This window comes from Pteropus alecto, unplaced genomic scaffold (genome assembly GCF_000325575.1).
Source record: "Pteropus alecto unplaced genomic scaffold, ASM32557v1 scaffold71, whole genome shotgun sequence".
Classification (NCBI taxonomy): Eukaryota; Metazoa; Chordata; class Mammalia; order Chiroptera; family Pteropodidae; genus Pteropus; species Pteropus alecto.
This window is the reverse complement of record NW_006433024.1, coordinates 17,191,930-17,212,813: the sequence shown is the minus strand read 5'-3', so window position 1 is coordinate 17,212,813 and position 20,884 is coordinate 17,191,930. Positions and strand designations below refer to the sequence as shown.

At 36.2% G+C, this 20,884-nt stretch overlaps 1 long non-coding RNA gene and 1 pseudogene across 1 annotated transcript in view; one reads left to right on the top strand and one right to left on the bottom strand.

Moving 5' to 3' along the window:
• The window catches only part of LOC112476611, an 85,128-nt gene that overhangs the window by 39,727 nt on the left and 24,517 nt on the right, over positions 1-20,884 (bottom strand). The window lies entirely within an intron of this gene.
• On the top strand, positions 19,764-19,882 carry LOC112476645 (annotated as a pseudogene).

The window sequence follows — 20,884 nt, the reverse complement described above, 5'->3', positions numbered from 1 at the left end:
CATAATTCAGGAAAAAAAGACATCCATCGGATAAAATATTCCCATTTTTAGTTGGGGAATTATTGTCACCATCGAGCCTAATAAGAATTTGAAAAATATTTCTTCATAAGGGATAGAAACATGAATTCTAAAGTTTTCAGTCCTTGGGCTCCCCACAGGGTACGATACCTGGTAACTAGGGTATGGGTTTATATTTCATTTTGAGATATGCTGATGACCACAGTCCCTTTGCCCTTGACCTTCCTATTATCATATATTCATTTCTGTTGATATAATCCTTACATAACCAATCCGTTGAATCAATTCTGTCAGTGCAATGAGGACTAGTACAAGGCAATCCAGTTAAGTCTGTTAAGAAAATGTTTGCATAAAGGGATTCCATGTGGTTGACCCATGTGGCCATGGCCTACCTGCTGAACTGAAGGGTTCTTGTTGACTCCTTGACACAGTCAACGAGAGGAAGGGAAGGACCTTGGTCTTCTCTATCTCATGCACTACCTGTCAACAGAGTTCTGACTTGAGGAGACAGGCCATACAGCAAAAGAAGAGTTCTCACAGTGGGCCTTGCAGATCTGAGAAACCTACAAATGCAGTAGAGGCAGAAGGTTTATTTTGGCTCATTGGCCCATATACCTGGGTTTTCTACATTTCTGAGAAAGAGCATATGGAACTTGAATAAACCTTTTGAAAATCCTTGTTTGTTTTTTTGTTGTTATTGTTTGTTTGGAATGTTTTTAACTGTAAATCTACAAAGCATTTGATCACTGTGCTTCTAAGTTTACTGTTTGTAAGTGTTTGTTTAAATTTCTTTTTGAAAGTAAAAATAACCTGGAATGGTGTCTATTTTATTGTGGTGGTGATTTAAGGAACATTATGTCTCCATTTCATACTCTGATCCTCTTATGTCCTACAAGCAAACAAATAACACTTTTTAGATTATTGGTAACCTACATTATTGTTCCTGGGGTTTCTGAGCTGAATTTCTGTGCAGATGTCTTCATAACAAACAAATAAGCAAACTAGTGCAGCTTGGCTCAGAGGTAACAAATGACCAGCACTGCTTCTCTTTTCTTTTAGGTTGCCCAGGCTTCTACAAACTAATACAGTCTAAAGTGGAATGGTCATCCATCATACCTGGTTTATGTAACATATCATATTTAATATTTTTATGGGGTACTGTCAAAAAAATAATGTATTCAGGAAATACTAAGTTAGTTTACACAGAACAAGTAAGATCTGGTATATCAGCATTTGTGAGTACTTTTCCATGTCTGTGTCATGGAACCTTTTCTTAGCTTTCCGTTTTCGTAAATGGTATCATTCTAACAATTTTAACACCTTGCACGTGTATATGACTTTGGTGCTTTTACAGACATTATCTCTTTTGATCTGTGTCAGTAATGATGTTATTATTAGCCCCATTTCAGGGAGATCAAAAGCTCAGACTCTGAAATGAGACTGATAAGAATTAGAATCTTGGTCCCCTTAATTTTCTAGCTGTATAACCTTGAGCAAGCTTGATAGCCTTTCTGAGCTTCAGTTTACTTATCTCTAAAATGGAGGTGATAATGTTTACTCCACAGGATTGTCGTGAAGTTTAAATGACTAAAAGTATGAGTAGAGTGGCTGGCACATAGTAAGTGCTCAATAAATGTTGGTATTTAAAGAGAATGTAAATGATGCTTAGGGGCATTGAGCAAAGGCCGGGCCCCATGGTAGCTGACTTAAGAGCCAATGATGAAGCCCTCTCACTTTGTTTGCAGCTGTTTTAAAGTGTGACTCAGCATCGTTCCTAACTACCTTCTGCCTACATACTGATCAAACACAAAAGCACTTTTTCCTCTTAACCAGTGGACTTCAAAACCTTCCAAAGATGCCTTCATGAAAGTCAATGGATGACTGGGCCTTGTCCTGGTACAGGGAAATGCAGCAAGGTTCACTCATAAAAGCAAGTCATAGAGAAAAAAATATTCCACCAAGATGAACTTTAGTAGTAGCTGTTGAGAAGGCTTATAAACAAAACTCATTTTGGTACTATAGTTCCTTGAGTTTTCTAATGAGGCTCTCTCTCTTGAGTTCTAAGTAGGGCTGTGTGCAAGAACAAAGTTCCTTGTTACTGCCGCACATCTCTGCTGCTGCCTATGTGCTTTCTGAGTCACTTCGGTTTAATTTATTTACCCTTTGGCTGCCTTCAACGCATGTTTGAGCCCAACCGATGTTCAAGGGGAGTGTGTCATAATCGCAGGCAATGAAACTGTGTCCTCTGTTTTTAACCTTGGAGCCAATGCCATTCCATCTCAGAAGTTGACATTCTAGGCTCTTGAGCTCTAAATTATAAAATTTCTAGTTTCATTCTAATTCTGAAATCCTCAGAAATGATGGCGATGTCTCGTAACTTCAAGTTCAGTATTTTCTTACATGGTACTTTGCAAGTGGTTTGCCAGAGGAGGTATACTCTGTTTTGTTTCTGAAAGAGCTAAAAGAAGGAGAGATGTGGTATGAATAGTATAGAGCCAAAATTTAACTCATCCTTCAGTAGGACATTTTTTGAGTTGGCTATTATTACTATAGGTGACTTTTAAAATGATAGCTCTCAAATATTTAACCAAAAATAAATACTGCAAGAAGGTTCAATTTCTGTTTTTGGTAGCATGTCAGTTGGAAGATATCTTTAATATACGCAGTGTAAAAAGTATTTCTTGGTTTTATAGGAGGCATAAGTTGTCAAGCATCATCTGAAATTCTTCACGAAATAAACAAATAACGGCACCAGGGTGTGAGATTCTTTTTCAACTGGCATGAGGAAAATTAAAAATTCTAACCCAAGATCTCCAAAAATGACATATATTTTTCATGTGGAAAAAAATAATAAATACAAATAAAATCAAAACTATCTTGATGTTATTAGTCTTAGAGGAAAATTCCCTGGAACTTAAGCATCTCCTTAGATTCTTTCTTCAGCAAGAGACTCCTTCCAAAAAGAAAAGAAAAACAATTACATAGAATAATCACAGAACTCTGGTTGACAAGAAAAAAAGGACACTAGTTTTCTGACTTTAAAATGAGCCCAGGTAGAGCTGTCTAAATTCAGGTCATCTTCCTAGTAAATAAAATGTTATCTTTCCAAATACAAACTCCATCTATTTAGTTTTATAAACTATAATGTCTAACGCAGTTAGACATTACGAATAAAATATGACCTCCTTTGTACATGGCTCAATCCACGTAAGATAATGAAGGAGATGATTCACTAATCAGGAACCCTGCAAACAGCAGAGAGAATAGACACTAGCACCTCCTGTCTGTGAGGACAAGAGATTTTATGACCTGGAAAGATGTCTGCGGAATGGGTGCTTCAAAGTCTACACTAGCTGCAAGGCGTGGGTCCGGGCACTACTTCCAACACTACTCACTGCTGTCTCCCTGCTGGGTGCTGGGTGACTCAGGGGCTTGGTTTTGGCACACACAGACTTTTTCCTCTGAATTTCAAAGGCGGTTTAGTTCGACAGCCTCTGAACGGAGTGGTTCATGACTCAGGGAACAACTGTTGGGTGGCTAAAGAGAAATGATCTTGCCATAATAACAGCCTGCAATCTGTTTCTCTTTCCATCCTGAAATCTCGAAGATTACAGGAAGAACTCATCCCAGGGAGATATCAACTCTCAGGTACAGAAGTGAAAACAAAATCTTAGAGAGACCCACTGCCTCTAGTCTGCATCAGGATCCCTATCCACCCACCCAATCTCATCGTCCCCAACTCATAGCAGAACTAGTCTGAAAGTTTTCTGCTGTGAATTACTGATAATTTAGGGAAGTGAATGTTTTTCCCAACAGCTTCCTGTAACTCAAGAGAGATGGGTCATACAATCATCACCTGGTTTCTCAAGCAATCAAGATTAGGCACTGAAAATCACCCTGAGTCACTTACGAAGTTTTGCCCATACTTGCAGATTTGAATATCAAAAGAGATACTGGTGACTGAAGCTGATGAAACGGAAGACACTAGAAGAGTACAATGTGAAAAATCTGTAGACAAATGGAGTGCCCATCTCTTTGATTGTCAAGTATCTCTCACCAGCAAACAAATCCCAGTGAGGTTTTTATAGCTCACCAAAACTTAACATGGAATTTGTTTTATGTTAGTCTGGGAACAGGGGAGTGAGAACAAGAATAGGAGAGAGACAGTAACAAAATCTTTCTCTCATATGAAGGCAATGTAATGATTAAAAATGTAGTTTTGGATGCAGACCCCTGGGGATCTAATTCCAATTCCTACCTAGTAACATTGTGATCTTGAGTGAAATGGGGATAACATTTCACAGATTAGAAAACTGAGATAACAGGCACCTATCGCAAGGGTTGTTGTGAAGATTAAATAAGTTAATATATGTGAAGCACTTAGAACAATGCCTGACACATAATAAGCATTCAAAAATTTAGCTAATATTGCAAGAAGAGTTACTTTTTTAAGTTTTAAATTACTTTCGAGCTGAGTACTATTCTTAAAAAATAAAGATGTTGACCTTTCCAGTGTGTCTTCTCTGCTTTTATATTTGTTTGACCTCTTTTCTTCTTCTTCTTCTACTAATACTCATCTTCTCTCACTCATATTCTCACACACAAATGCACAAAAGAACGCAACCACACTTAACAGGAAAAGCATTAAACCAGAGTTTGTAAACAATACCTTGAATTCTATATATCACTTGACCATGCTCTTTGTCTATAAAAAATATTTTTTTTCATATGCCTTTTCAGAGATATCCCATTTCTTAGAAGTAAAGCCATAGCCATCTATAAAGGAGGGTTCAGAACTATTGAATGGGAATCACTCAATTGTACTAGAGACTTACACTTTCAGCCATGATGGAGTAATCAGGACCAGACTAGTCCTCTTGCTATAAATAAATATAAAACTGAAACAGAAGTTTTCACACTATAGACAATAATCAGAGAAGAAATGTGATCCCTGAGAAAAGGAAAACACATGATGTCATCCCCATAATCACCTTCAGCTGTTTGCCTAGAAGCACCTTCTAGACTGTGGTGCATGAAAGGGTAGCTTAAGCAAAGCACAGTGATCTCGTTGAGCTGATGGGGTAAAGACTGGTATTCAGGGTTGCGTAGGTAGCTGAAATTTTTGCATAAGGTACTAAAGAGAAAGCAGCTGTACACACACACACACACACACACACACACACACACACACACACAAGGGGTGGGGAGGGGGACAAGAGGACAGGGGATAGGAAGAGTGCACTCCAGAAATATGTATAAAAGTCTCCTTGAAACTTTCACTAAACACTAAATTGTACATGCATAGTGAAAGACTCCGTGAGTTGTGGCAGAGAATAATTACTGAGAAACTGAGCTGAACAAGGATTCCAGGAATTACATAAGCCTTGGAGACACTGAAGATCTGGCCAGCCAGAATCGAGAGACCTCACTGTGTATACTGGACATTCAATTGAGATCTCGGTAAGGCAAAGTGTTAGGAGTAGGGCTGATCTCAGAAGCTAAGCAGGGTCAGGCCTGGTTAGTACTTGGATTGGAGACCACCTAGGAATACCAGGTGCTATAGGTGTTAAAATTAAAAAAAAAAAAAAAATAGTAGGGCTATTCTAGGTCTAGAATAGTGTTACTTTATATTCTCCTTAAAAACTTTAAAACAAGCCTCAAGAGGGTTAAGCTATGAGCAAATTAACCATCCGACAGAACAAAAGTCAAGACTCTTCAAAGGAAGACAAATCCAGTTTTGCAACAATATAAAATCCACAGTGCTCAGTCGGCAATGACAAAAAATAAATGTGAAGAAACAGAAAAATGTGACCTATAACTAAGAGGAAAAACCAGTCAAAAGAAACAGACCCAGAGATAACACAGATGTTGGAATTAGTAGACAAAGACTTTAAAACATACCAAGAACTTAAAGCAAACTAGACACAATAGGTGAAAAGATGAGGAATCTCAGTACAGAAATAGAAACTATAAAAAGGACCAAATGAAAATTCTAAAAGTAAAAATTATCATATTTGAAATAAAAAATTTACTGAGTGAGCTTAACAGTAGATTGAATACTGCAAAAAAAAAGAAAGAAAGAAAGAAAGAAAGAAACCAAAGAACTTGAAGCATAGATAGTAAAAAAGACTGAAAAAATGAGACAATATAAAATGGTTTAATACAGGTATAATTGGAGTCCCAGAAACAGAGGAAAGACATTGAGTCAGAAAAAGTATTAGAAGACTCAATGACCAACTTTCCCCCTACATTTGATGAGAAAATATCAACCTAGAATATATGTGCTGCTGAAACGAGCACAAAAAATATCAACCTAGAGACACCAGAAATTTAACAAACCTCAAGAAGCAACGATACAAACAAAACCACACCTAGACACATTGCTGAAGCCAAACATAAATTTTAAAAAATCTCTAAAATAGTCAGATAATCACCTACAGGAGAACAAAAATTTTAAATATTGCTGGCTTCTCATCAGAAACAATGAAAGACAAAATCCAACAAAATGGCATTTTTAAACTGCTTAAAAGAATAAAAGAAAAACTTGCCAATTGAGAATTCTATGTTCAGTGAAAATCTCTTTGAAAAAGCAAAGGCAAAATTATTTTTATTAGATAAAAGCTGAGCTAATTTATTATTAGCAGACCAACATTATAAGAAATGTTAAAGGAAGTCCTTCAGGCTGAAGGAAAATTGCATACACAATGGAGCAAAGAGCATCATACACATATGTGAGTAAATATAAGAATTTTTGTTTCATAATTTTCTTAAAAGTAATTGTGTAAAAATGTGGTTTATAATATATGCAGAAGTAAAATATATAAAAATATCACATTGAAGAGTCTTACGATATACGTGAAATTGCATCACAATAATTCAACAGAGGCTATGCTAAGAATGCAAATAATATTCCTAGACTAACCAGGAAAAATGAAAATCAAAGAGCTATAGTTAAAAGTTAATAGAGGAGGAGGTTGATAGAGACTCAGATGTAGTGGCTGCCTGGGTTTACGAGCCAGGATGGGAGAGGGCGCAACAAAGAGATGATGGATTCTGCCAGCATTTCTGTCTGGGAGGAGGCTGCCCCTTCAACCCTTGCCCTGAAGCCAGAGGGTTCAGTTCGTCTCAGTGTGTCCCTGGCACCACCTTCCCCAATGGCTGCCCCAGCACTGAAGCTCAGAGCGAGTGAGTCTATCAGCGAATCACTCTGCGTGACACTTCTCCAAGAACTTCTTTTGGGCATGAATTTTAAAAATCAGAAGATTTTGCCTAAGAACTTGGGTTTGTGTATCCGTTATCTACGACCATGATAATGCGATATAAGAAATAACCATAAAGCTTCAGTGGTATGCCAAAAAAAAAAAAAGAAAAGAAAACTAATCGAGGAGATAAAACAGTGTAAAATAATCCTAAATTACTATAAAAGAAGGAGCCAAAAAGGAACAAAGACTGATGGGGCATATTGAAAACAAATAATAAGATGGTAGACTTAAATCCATTGTATTAACAATTATGTTAAATATAAATTGATGAAACACTCAAATGAAAAAGCAGTTATTGTTATACTGGATAAGAAAGGAAGACCTGATGATATAAAGTAGAGTTGAACTTAAAACATAAACAAACATATTAGTTGAAAAAAGAATGGGAAAAGATATATATAAATATTAATCATCAAGAAGAAATAATAATACTAAATGAGTATGCGCCTAATAACAGTGTCTCAAAATACATGAAGCACAAATAGAGCTAAAGGGAGAAATAGACAAATCTATAATATTGTTGGATTTGCACTCTCTTATCTCAGTAATTGATAAAATAAGTAGACAAAAAATTAGTGAGAATATAATATTTGAACAATACTATCGACCAACTTAATCTAACACTGAACACTAGACCCAACTTCAGAATACAACTTTTTTCAAGTGCACAGGGAATGCTAAGCTAGAACATATATGGAGCTAGCTATAAAAGAAGTTTCAACAAATTTCAAAGGATTAAAATCACATACAGTATGTTATTTGATCACAAAAGAATTAAATTATAAATCGTCAGCAAAAAAGAATCTAAAATATCCCCAAATTAATTGAATTTGAAATAAATAATTTTTTAAATCACATATGAAAAGCTGTGGGATTCAGCTTAAGCAGTGCAGAGGGAAATTAGGGCCCTTTTTTTAAACTTATATTAGAAGAGATGAAAGATTTAAAATAATTTAAGAAGCTAGAAAAAGACAAAAGTAAAGCTAAAATATGTAGAAATAAAAATAACAATAAAGATAAGAACAGAAATTAACAAAATAGAAAACGCAAAATCAAGAAAATCAAGTATTGGTTCTTTGAGAAAGATCAATAGAGATATTCTTTGGTACACTGATCAAGAAAAAAACAGAAAATACAAATTAACAATATAAAGAATGAAAGAGGAGCAGCCCTACAGATCTTTCAAACATTAAAAGAATAAAAAAAGATTATTATGAATAACTTTATGACAATAAATTTTAAAATTTAGTTGAAATAGAATTTATATCCTAGACATTAATATAAAAAGAAGTTGAAAATCTAAATAATACTATATCCTTTACCTATGCGGGAAGAATGAAAAACCTTCCCCAAAGAAAATTCCAGGCTGAGATGGTTTCACTGGTAAATTCCACTATTTAAAAATAAAATAATACTAATCTTATATAAATTCTTTCAGAAAATAGAGGAGGAGGGAATATTTCCCAATTTACTTTATGAAGCTAGCATAACCTTGATAATAGCCAAAAACATTACGAGAAAATATCTCTCTTGAACGTAGACAAAAATATTAACAAAATATTAGCAAACTAAATTCAACAATATATAAAAATGAGAATATACTAGGATCGAATAGAGCTTATTTCTGTAGTGCAATATTGGTTTTATATTTGAAAAATCAATGTAATTCCCTACATTTACAAAATAAAAGAGAACAGTCACATGACCATTTCAATATATGCAGAAAAAGAAATTAGCAAAATTCAGTGATCGTTCATGAAAAAAAAAACAAAACCAATTTTCGTAAACTAGGAATGAAGGGAACCTCCTTAATCTGATAAAGGGCATCTATGAATTACCTACAACTACCTTCCCCCACCCCACTAAATTCGGCAACAAGGCAAGAATATCTGCTTTCACCATTTCTCAACACTGTACTGAATGTCCTGGTCAGGGGAAAAAGGAGGATGGAGACAAAAGCCACCAAGTTTAAAGGGAAAAAAAGACATGAACTGTTTTTATTCATGGATGATGTCTGTACTAGAAACAAGGGTCAGGCCCAGTCATATTACTGACCATCTCACTAGTCACCAAACCATTTAACTATGTAGGCAACTGCCAGGAAATCCCCCTAATATTCTGGGCCTGATGTTTCATGATTTAGGCCAAAACAAGGGCAAAGATCAGCACTGTGAATGAATTGTTTTCCGCAATGGAAAGAACCTGGGGCTAGAAGTGCCCTTTGCTGGATTTGCCAGTTAAGAAACTCTGTGACTTTGATTAGTCACTTCACCTCATCTTTGCCTCTATAATTTCATCTGTAAAATGGGAAAGTTAATCATTTCCAACCCTAAGATTCCCATTTTGGTCCTCAACAGGCAAATATTTGTTCATTTAGCTTCTAGCCCTAGACAAAATTAGGGTAGCAGGACCAATGCTCCATCATTCTTAGGGTCCGGAGGGCACAGAGAACCTAGACCCCATGAGTTGTATCTCAAAAATATACCAAGGATAGATCCATTTCTCACCATCTCCCACTGTCACTTCTCACTTGCAATAGCCTTTTAATTGGTCTCTCTGTTTACAGTTTTGCTTTTCTTCAATCCATCCTCCACCATCAGCCAAGGAAATATTTTTAAGACTGGGTCAAAGCATATCATTCTTCCACATAAAACCCTCCAATGGCTTTCTCATTGATCTTGGAATTAAACTCAAATTCCTGACTGAAGATAATAAGGCCTAAAAATGTGCTTCCTGGCTACTTTTCTAAACATATTATTTAGCCCTTGTCTCATCTTGCTCACTACACTCCAGCTGCACTGGCCCAACTGTCCCTCAAGTATGCCAATCCTGTTTCTACTGCATAGCCTTGATGTTTTCTGACATACCCTCCTCCCAGATCTGGACATGGCCAACTCCTTCTCTTTGTCCAGGTTTCAGAGAGGCCTCTCTCGACCACCCTATCTAAAGCACACACATACTCTGCCCTACTTCCTAACTCTCTTTCACTTTAGCCATTTTCTTTTTCTTCATTCCCAATGCATTCGGTAATTTTCCTACTTATGCATTATCTGCTTCCTTCACTAGACTTTCTCCCTCTTGTTCACAGCTGTTTCCCTTTGTCCGGAGCAGTATCTTGCATGTGTTAGATGCTCAACATACCCGTTTGAACAGATGAATGAGTTCCATCCTATCGGACTAGATCTTGCTTGAGCTGCCACTGGACCAGCAGGCTGCCTCTGGGTCAGCCCAGACCAAACCTAGACTTTTCCATCTGCCTCTTAAAGCAAGTAAATGCAATTATATTATGTACAATATATTTATTAAGCATCACCTAAGTACTTGCTCTGTGGATGCAAAGAATAACAAGAGACTCCTACACAGCAGGACTCACAATCTAATGATGAAGACAGACCAATAATAATAATAATTATTATAATATAACATTTGAATAATTATTAGAATAATAATTACAATTATAAGACCTAAAATTTTATGAATACTTCCCAATTTCCCTATGAATTATATAATTTGATACCAAGAGAGTAACCATCTTTTTTGTTATTATTTTCAATCAGAAAGGATTAGACAAAGAAAAGACGATAGAGGTACCCTGAAATAGTGGAAGGAACGTGGGGTTTGGACTTCTTAAAAGACCTATACTCATCACTTTAAAATGTAATAATAATAATAATAATAATAATAATAACAACAACAACAACAACAACAACAATAGTAACTTTTCATTAAGAACCTATTATGAGCCTAAGCAGGACTAAGTTATGCCACACAATTAACTCTGAGTCAGTAAATAATGGGTGACCTTGGGAACGTAACTTAGCCTTTTTAAATCTCAATTTCTTGTCCCTATCATGGTGAAAATGTATATGATTGTTGAAATAATATACAATAAGTAGTTGCTAAATGGGAGGAGCTGAAAATATTAATTACTGTTTTTAATAATTACCAGAAATCATATACCTTAGAGGAGTAAGTGGTGGCTGCAGCCTAACTGTCACTTGTTCCTGATCATAGCTATTTTGATCACTAGGGAGACCTGTATCCTTGCTAGGCTAGAGTCAGTGAGGTGCCATGCCCAATCGGGAGTTTGCAGTTCTGAAGGGTTAAAACAAAACAAAATAAAACCACACACGACTCTGTTAAAGATAAATTTTATACAGTAAATTCTTAATTGTAATATTTCATCCACTTGTTAAGCAAATGAATGTTGCTGAGCTGCCACGAACCTGGCCCTAAGCAAGAACTCATCAACCAATCCAGAGTGGGGGGAAGGGAGATCTTCATAAAAGAAATGTCATTTGAGCTGGATCTGGAAGGATGGCTAATGAAATTACTCCTATGGGATGAGTAATTCAAAAGTACAGGATAACACAAAATATTTGGGATCTCATCTTCATATTTTTAAAGTAGGTTTACCTTTCTGGCACTATGTCCTATATTGTTATTGTTGCTCTTTTTTTAATAAGATTAAAACAACTTGCGTTCCCTGAGCAGGTCAATTAAAGATATCGGAGGTTTTTCTGTAGTTATTTTAGGTGTCAGGAAGGAGACAGACTGGATTCATGGTCTAACATATTATAGATCAAATAGGCAGTCAGCATGCAGATAACAGAAAATCAAATATACTGGGTTTTAGGAAGGAACAAATTTCATACTCCTGGAACACTGGACTTCCCTAATGAATTTCCGAGAAAAAGTGCTCATTGTCTGCCAAGTGACAATCTCTGAAGTGCTAAAAGTATGCCCACAGGAGGAAAAACAGCGTGTTTCTCTAGAAGACCTTATATATATCCCTCAGGTATCATTCACCAATGAGCGGTTAAGAGTGGGTGCACACACCAATATATTCATGCAAGTCCATGTACACATTCCACTGATGGACATAGTAATGAGGAGAAGAATATCGCTTTTTGGTAGCATTAATTTAAAGATGCCTGAGAACAAAATTTTCCAAAGTTCTTCCTCCTACAGCTCATGTTCCACCAAAAACATCTAGTAATGTCTTAGTTCCTAAAGAGAAATTCCTCTGTAATGAGCCCCTCCCGTATACTAATACATATACATATATAACCATGACAACAAGATAGGCATAGCTACTTCCATTTCACATATGAAGAAACCAAGGTTCAGGTCATTCACTAGTAAGTGTCGGAGCCAGAATTTCAACCCACATCTTCTGCCTCCACTAGGCTTCCTCCTAAGTACCTTGTACTTTCTAAGACTCCTACTGAGCTAGTTGTCTGAAACCAAGAATTGACTAGAAGTCAGAGACCTTATCCTCTGTGGACCCCTGTCTGTTCACCACTCTGCCTTTAATAACGACAGTAATTAATCCCCAATTATGTGCCAAACAGTATGTTGCATACTGGGGATATGTAGATGAACAACATATCCTTAGTTTCGAAGATCTCATCATGTAGTAAGGAACTCAGTTTTATGCTGGGTCTCTGTGACACTAAATTATTTTTTTAATCCCTTCGTATCTAAATTAACCTACCCAAATAATAATGGAGCAACCCAAGTGATTAAAAGAGAAAAACACATTGAGAAAGGAATCCTTTAAAAAATAGGGTGGGAAAGACATATTCCAAATATTTCTTTCCAGTAACAATTAGAAAACATCACCCTCCTTTGCAAGCAACACCTCCAATAAGGGTCTAATTATCCAAAATATACAAAGAACTCATACGACTCAATAACAACAACAACAACAACAAATACAATTAAAAAAATGAGCAGAGGACCCGAATAGACACTTCTCCTAAGAAGATACACAAGTGGCCGACAAACATATGAAAAGATACTCAATAATATCACTAACTATTAGGGAAATGCAAACTGAAACCATCATGAGATACCATTTCACATGTTAGAATGGCTATTATCAACAGCACAAATAATAACAAGTGTTGGAGAGGATGTGGAGAAAAAGGAACCCTCATACACTGCCGGTGGGACTGCAAAAGTATGGAGGTTCCTCAAAAAACTAGGAATTGATCTACCATATGATCCAGCAATCCCTTACTGGGTATTTACCCCAAAGACTTGAAAACACATATCTGCAAAGATATATGCACATGGATGTTCAGAGCAGCATTATTCACAGTGGCCAAGAGATGGAAGCAACCAAAGTGTCCTACAACAGATGACTGGACGAAGAAGCTGTGGTACATATAGACAATAGAATATTACTCAGAATATTACTAAGAAGAGATGAAATACTGCCATTTGTGATAACATAGATGGATCTTGAGATAATCATGCTAAACAAAATAAGCCAGACAAAAAGTTGAAAACCACAGAATATCACTTACATGGGGGATCTAAATCTAAAATAAACAAACAAACATGACAAATAAACAGAGACTCAAGGACATGGACAATAAACTAGTGGTTACCAGAGGGGAGGGGGGAGGGGTAGGTAGCTAGGGTAAAAGGGGTCAAATACATGGTGACAGAAAGAAATCTATGAACAGTGAACATATAATGCAATGTAAATACGACTTACTGTTGAAATGTAAAAAAAACAACAACAACAAAAAAAACACTGCCCTCATTTTATCCCTAGCTACCGGCCTTATAGATGAAAACATGAACTATGCAACCCTAGGTAATGGACTTAAACTGTCCAGATCTCGATTTCTTTATAAGACTAATAATTCCTGTTCTGAATCTATCTCAGAGTTGCTAATAAGGATCATATCAAAATCTCGACGATGTAAGCCATATGGTACAACCCTCTCATTTTACATGTGGGGAAATTGTTCTAGAGAGAGCAGAAAAGGACTTGCTCAAACTGCAATGCCTCCTTGATAGGTCGGAGGTTGTCTTCCCTGACCAGGGGTGCAGGGTCTGTAAGAGATTAAATATATCCCGAATTATATTCATCATAGCTTACATGTGTAAAGGCTTTCACTGTTCTATAAAAGGGTTGCACATACATTATCTCTACTATTTTGAGATTCTAAATCTCAGAGGGCTTCCAAGAGGCAATAAGGAGAGATACTATTATTCCCATTTTACTGATGAGGACAGTGAGACTCAGAGGAGTCATAAGATCTTTCCAGTATCACACAGCATGCAGCAGACACAGAACACAAATCCAGGTTTTTAGCTCCAATCCACTACTCTTGTAACTCCTACACGCTGAGTCTGAGGCAGGCAGAAGAAACTGAATAAAACACAAAAACCAGTTCTCTGAGGCCTTAGAGAACCAGCAGGATCTTACACATCTGGATTCATTTGGAAATGAGATCTACCTCAGTATGGGGACTTTCTCAGTTAACTGAAGCAGACCCATTTACGCAGTCCCCCATCCTCCCACCCCACTGCTTTAACTCCCAGCTCATTTCAACTGCTTTTAAAGTGCTTCACTATTTGAAACAACTTTTCTGAAAAGCAATTTGGCAATAATTTAGTCTAAGAAATAATTAGGGATGTTCACAAATATTTAACTACAAATATTTTCGCTACTACATTACCTATGATAGCCAAAAACAAAATTTTAAATTGAAAATTTTCTAATAATAAGGGAAAGGTTAAATAGATCATGACACATGCATATATTAGAGTTCTACTTAGCCATTTAAAATTATGTCGTATGAATAGCTATTATATGAAAATATTCTCAATATGTAAAGTAAAAAATGCATATATGAACCTGTTTTTGTCAAACAAACAAACAAACAAAACTATACACAGATGCGCATGCGAAGGTGCTATCTCTGTGTGGCAGGATTCTGGGTATTTTTCTTCTTTTTGATTGAGTGTACGTTCTGATTTTTCCAAAGAAATTAAGAAAATGTTAATTTTACTTTTTAAAAATGCTTGCGTCATACAACCCAATAGCAAAAAACTCCCAAACAATTCAATTAAAAAGCGGGCAGAGGACCTGAAAAGACATTTTTCCAAAGAAGACATCCAGATAGCCAACAGGTACATGGAAAGGTGTTCACCATAGCTAATCATCAGGGAAATCAAATCAAAACCACAACGAGATATCACCTCACAGCTGTTAGAACGGCTATTATCAAAAAGACTAGAAATACAAAATGTCGGTGAGAGTGTGGAGGAAAAAAACCCTTGTGCACTGTTGGTGGCATTGTAAATTGGTATAGTCACTATAGAAAACATTATGGAAGTTCCTTAAAAAATTAAAAATAGAACTACTTTATGACCCAGTTATTCCACTTCTGGGTATTTATCCAAAGGAAATGAAAACACTAACTTGAAAAGATATCTGCACTCCATGTTTGTTGTAGCATTACTGGACAATAGCCAAGACATGGAAACAACCTAAGTGTCCATTGATGGATGAATGGATAAAGAAAAAAATCTACAACTATGTGTAGTGATGGATGTTAACTAGTCTTATTGTGGGGATCATTTCACAATATATACATATATCGAATCATGTCGGTCACCTGAAACTAGTATAATGTTATAAGTCAATCATATCTCAATTTTTTAAAAAGATATATCGACAAGCTAAAAGAACATGCACCCAATCCTTCATCTTCAGAGGGACATCATTTCATCTTCCCGATGGCCCAGTCATCAGCATGAACATGGTACTGCCCAAACAAGAGCCACGCACTTAGGGCATACTGAAACGTGTAGGACTTGTTTCCACTGCAGTAAGCAGTCTTGGACCCATGGGCCCTTTGCGTTCTCACGACTGCATCTTATAGTCCTTCTATCTACTGTATCGAAATAAGCTCTTCCATCCTGTCACCATCGATGTCACCCTCCCCTCAACTTCTATCTCACAGCTTCTAATCTGAAGTGGGCTGAGAAATTAGATCATGCAAATTTAGAATCATTTATAAAAGAAATGCAGGTGAGAGTTATTGAAAAAGTACATAGTACTGTACAAATATATAAGCTCCAATTATGATGTATGCTTTTTTATCTTATTTTATATATGCATTATACTTATACCGCATCTAGTTTCCTCATCTGTGATGTAAGTATTTTAATGTACCTGCCTTATATGATTGCTGTGACGAACAATTGAGTTATTATTTGTAAGGCACTTAGACAGTGTCTGGCACATATTAAATAATGAGTAAGTGCTTATTTTTTCCTATTTCCCACCTTTATGCCAAGGTAGTTTTTATGAGTAAGTGCTTGTTAAAGAAAATAAACAAATTATTGGAGTAAAATTTAAAAGGCGCATAGGCTCTGAATCAGAACTTGAAGGACTCTGACATGAGTAAAGCGTTTCAGCCGTAGGGAATGATCCCTGACCTCTATCACCTCTTCTTGAAAACTTTCTGGTTTACTTCGTAGTTCAGTGCAACACAGTGCATATACACATACACATACACACATGGCATATGTGTCAGCACGCCCATCGCCCTTCTTCTTCTCTCTCTTCTATGATCCCCCATACTCTCATAGTCAAAAATTCACAAAAGGAAGCGATATGATTTAAGATATGATATCACGCCCAAGACATTTCTATAATGAAGCAGAATCCCTCAACACAATAATAACAAAGATATATAAGATACCTACTATGCACTGAACATACTCCCAGCTGGGCTAAGCACTTTCCATATATTAATTCATTTAGCTTCCACAACCATCATCTGAAGTAGAGACTGCTATGATTCCCTTTCTACAGATAGAGAATACAAGCCCTGGAGAAGCTAAATAACTTGCCCAAGGTCACACAGCAATGTTCACACTGACTCCCAATGTAATGCTTAGAAGGTGCGTGTTTTTAAATCATTCTACTGTTATATTGGCATATGTAACACCAGAAGGGAGTATTCATTAGAAGAATAAATATTAATTACTTGGTCTCCAATTAGAAGTTTCCAGTGATCCTTGTTTTACCTCCGGTCCCTTTTCCAAAGAGCACTGACTATCCTAATTTGTTTGTGTAATTACTGCGACACGAGAAACTTCTCCAGGGACCTCTGCTAAGGGCTCTGCACTTGGACACGAAAGTCCTGTATTTGAGTCCTACCTTCTCATCCTTTGTTTCTGGGTGAACACAGTGATTTGATTTAAACTCTCAGCATCAGACTCCTTATATTCAAAGTGGAGTGACAATTGAGTTTGTCGTGAGGCCTGAATGCACTATGTTTGAGAAACTGCCTTATAAATCCTAATGAACCACATAGACAGGAGGTAGGATTATTGTTTATTGAAAAACATGTCCTCCTCTTGATCCTCATCTATAATCTCACAGTGATGGCTGAGTCCTCTTCCACAAACAGCAGCCTTGGCCATCCATGCCACTCAGAGGACGTCTGAGTCTGGCCTGAGAGCATCAGGGCTCAGAATTAGATTCCACCAGGCTGCAGCTAAATTGTCCTCCATATCATCAAAGCACCCAATCTATAGAAATGTGCTTGTATTATAGCAATAATGGTACAATTAATTAAATAGAGACTCTGAGAACTCTCTTCATGGGATATTTAAAAATAGGGTAGGCACTTCCACCTTGAATGTTTCAGAAACTGAACTGACCAAAGGTAGAGGCTCAAGTGAAATGACCTCCTAGGGTCTTCCCACTTCTGTAGTGCTATGATTTCTAGCATTACAGTCCTTTGCTCAGTGTTGTTTAGATGCTCTGGGCTGCTTGTCCATTAGATGAGCTGCATTCACAATACCAAAGACAACTCATAAAGACTGTATAATGTCTTCAGTGTATTTTTAAGTACGCAGTTACCAAAAAACACGTGTCTGCTTTTATATATCTCAGAATACAGGGGTTTGTGGCACTCAATTTCTCCAGAAAAGTCGATATATTACTTATAATGATAATAAACATCTTACACATATAGTGCTTTATATCCTTCAACATACGCCATTTGATTAGATTTCAGAACCACTATTGTGATAATGAATATGCAATTATTATGGTCCATATTTTACAAAAGACAAAACAGAGACAAAGAGGCTTAGTAAGCTGCCTGAGATGACATAGCTAGTTAATAACTAAGCTGACTCCTGGATCCAGAGCATTTTCTACCACTCACAGAAAAAAATTCACTTTTATACCATGGACCACCCAAGACTGAAACGAGATGAGACAGAGCAAGGAATTCCAGAGCAGGGCTCACATGGCTATTTATTCTTCCAGTCCCCTCAAATTCCTGGTAATTATCTCTAAGCTATCCCCACTTTCCTATAACAAGACATCCTACCCATTCTGACCACAGAAAATCTGGACAAGTACGACTCTTGTCCCACCTGGGAATCTCCCATACATAGCAGTTCCCAACAGCAAATCTCGGAATCGTCTTGCAAAGATCAGCCCTAGATGCAAGATCTAACTCTGGAAAGCCCAAGTTTCCATCCTGTCTTCACGCACACAGACTTAACAGTGCACTAAGGATGCAGAAAGGCTGTTGCCACTTGATTTGTGATAGATAGAAAATGTAAAATTGCATCATTGTAGCGTCCTCTATAACTTCTAAGACATTATTAAAAAGTTTTCAGTTTTAAGCAATTTTCAAATCACATACAGGAGGTAGAAGGAAGGTCACATAAACACATCCAAAATAGGAAGCTGAGATTCTTATTGCAGTGTGAGCTGATATATATCCCAGATACAGGGGCTTGTGGAATCATGACAAGAGACTAACCCATAGATGAATCCTGTATTATGTGCGGGAAACGGATGATGATGGAAATCTTAGCTTTAACAACGTTTCCCATTTTGGGGTCAATTTTTTGACACCATTTTATTATATAATAGTAGCTGCCTTCAAATTACTATCGGGACCCTTAACAAATAAAAGCACATTAAAAACCACAAAAGCAAGTTAAAGTACACAATTCTTAGATAGGTCTACATAGACAAAATAGCAAAATTTCAACAAGAGTAATTTTAAATAAAATGGACCTTTGCCCATATAAACCTATTAATGCTGTTTTAACATTGCCCTTCTTTACAGAATAAAGGGTACCTAGCTTAACTGAAGATTATTTGCCCAGAAAATTTTGAGCATCACAAAATTCAACCACTCTAAGCCAAAATAAATATCTATCTATACATAATAAATTCTCAATAATTTGAAAAAAGAGAAATATGAAATTATTCAATATTCAGGATTATAGTTTATTAAAAAATAATACATGTTTATTTTTTCATGTACAATGAATAGTATAAGGTAAGATATATCTGAGAATTAATAAGAGGAATAAAAGATGTAGTTGAAATATTGCAATTCAAAATAAGCCTATGTTACATAATAATGAGTTTTAAACACAAAAACTCCATGTTATTAAATTTATTTCAAATATTTCTCAAAACAGCATCACAACTTTTAAATGTTGGCCACAACATTTAATCAGGTTACTTAATCAGTTTTATGTATTACTCTGTATGAACATATTATGTTACATTTTAAGAGGCAAATTTGGATTAAATTTTTATAACTTTACTACTGAGCTAAAAAATAAATATGAAAAAATACTGGTTTGATTCTTTGAAGAATTTTTTTACTAGAAATAACATATTAAGTCTATGGCCATGCCACCCTGAACAAGCCCAATCCCGTCTGATCTCGGAAGCTAAGCAGGGTCAGGCCTGCTTAGTACTTGGATAGGAGACCACCTAGGAAGACCAGGTGCTGTAGGTGTAAAAAATAAAAAATAAAGGATTGTAAGCTGACAAGGTCCTTGTAATCTGTGAGGTCAACCAATGGTTGCCTCGTCTAAAAAAAATAAATAAATAACATATTAAAATAAAGTTTTATGCAAACTTAAAATGGTATAATTGGGGTATAGATTTTATTTGGTCCAAAAAACAAAAACTCAATCACCAAAAACCAAAAACAATCCTATTTAAAGAAATCGAAGAAGATACAAAGAAATGGAAAGATATTCTATGTTCTTGGATTGGAAGAATCACCATAGTTAAAACGACCATATTACCTAAAGCATTATACAGATTTAATGCAATCCCCATCAAAATCCCATCGGCAGTTTTTAAAAAAAAAGAACAAAAAATCATCAGATTTGTACGGAAGCACAAAAGATCCCAAATTGCCAAAACCATCCTGAGAAAAAAGAACAAGGCTGGAGGCATCACTCTGCTCGACTTCAAATTATACTACAAAGCAACAGTAATCAAAACGGCATGGTATTAGCAGCAAAACAAACACACGGACCAGCGGAACAGAACTGAGAGTCCAGAAATAAACCTTCATATAGACGGGCAAATAATTTTCGACAAAGGAGCCAAAAACATACAATAGAGAAAGAAAAGCCTCTTCAATAAATGGTGATGGGAAAATTGCAAAGCCACATGCAAAAGAATGAAACTAGATGGCTATCTGTCACCATACATTGAAATTAACTCAAAATGGATCAAAGGCCTAAAAATAAGACATGAAACAATAAATCACATAGAAGAAAACATAGGCACTAAACTCATGAACCTTGGATTTAGAGAGGATTTTATGAATTTGACCTTGCAGGCAAGGGAAGTAAAAGCAAAAATAAATAAATGGGACTATATCAAACTAAAAAGCTTCTACACAGCAAAAGAAACCATCAACAAAACAAAGAGGCAAACAAATGAATAAGAGGCTTCTGATAAGGGACTAATAATCTAAAATATATAAAGAACTCATACAACT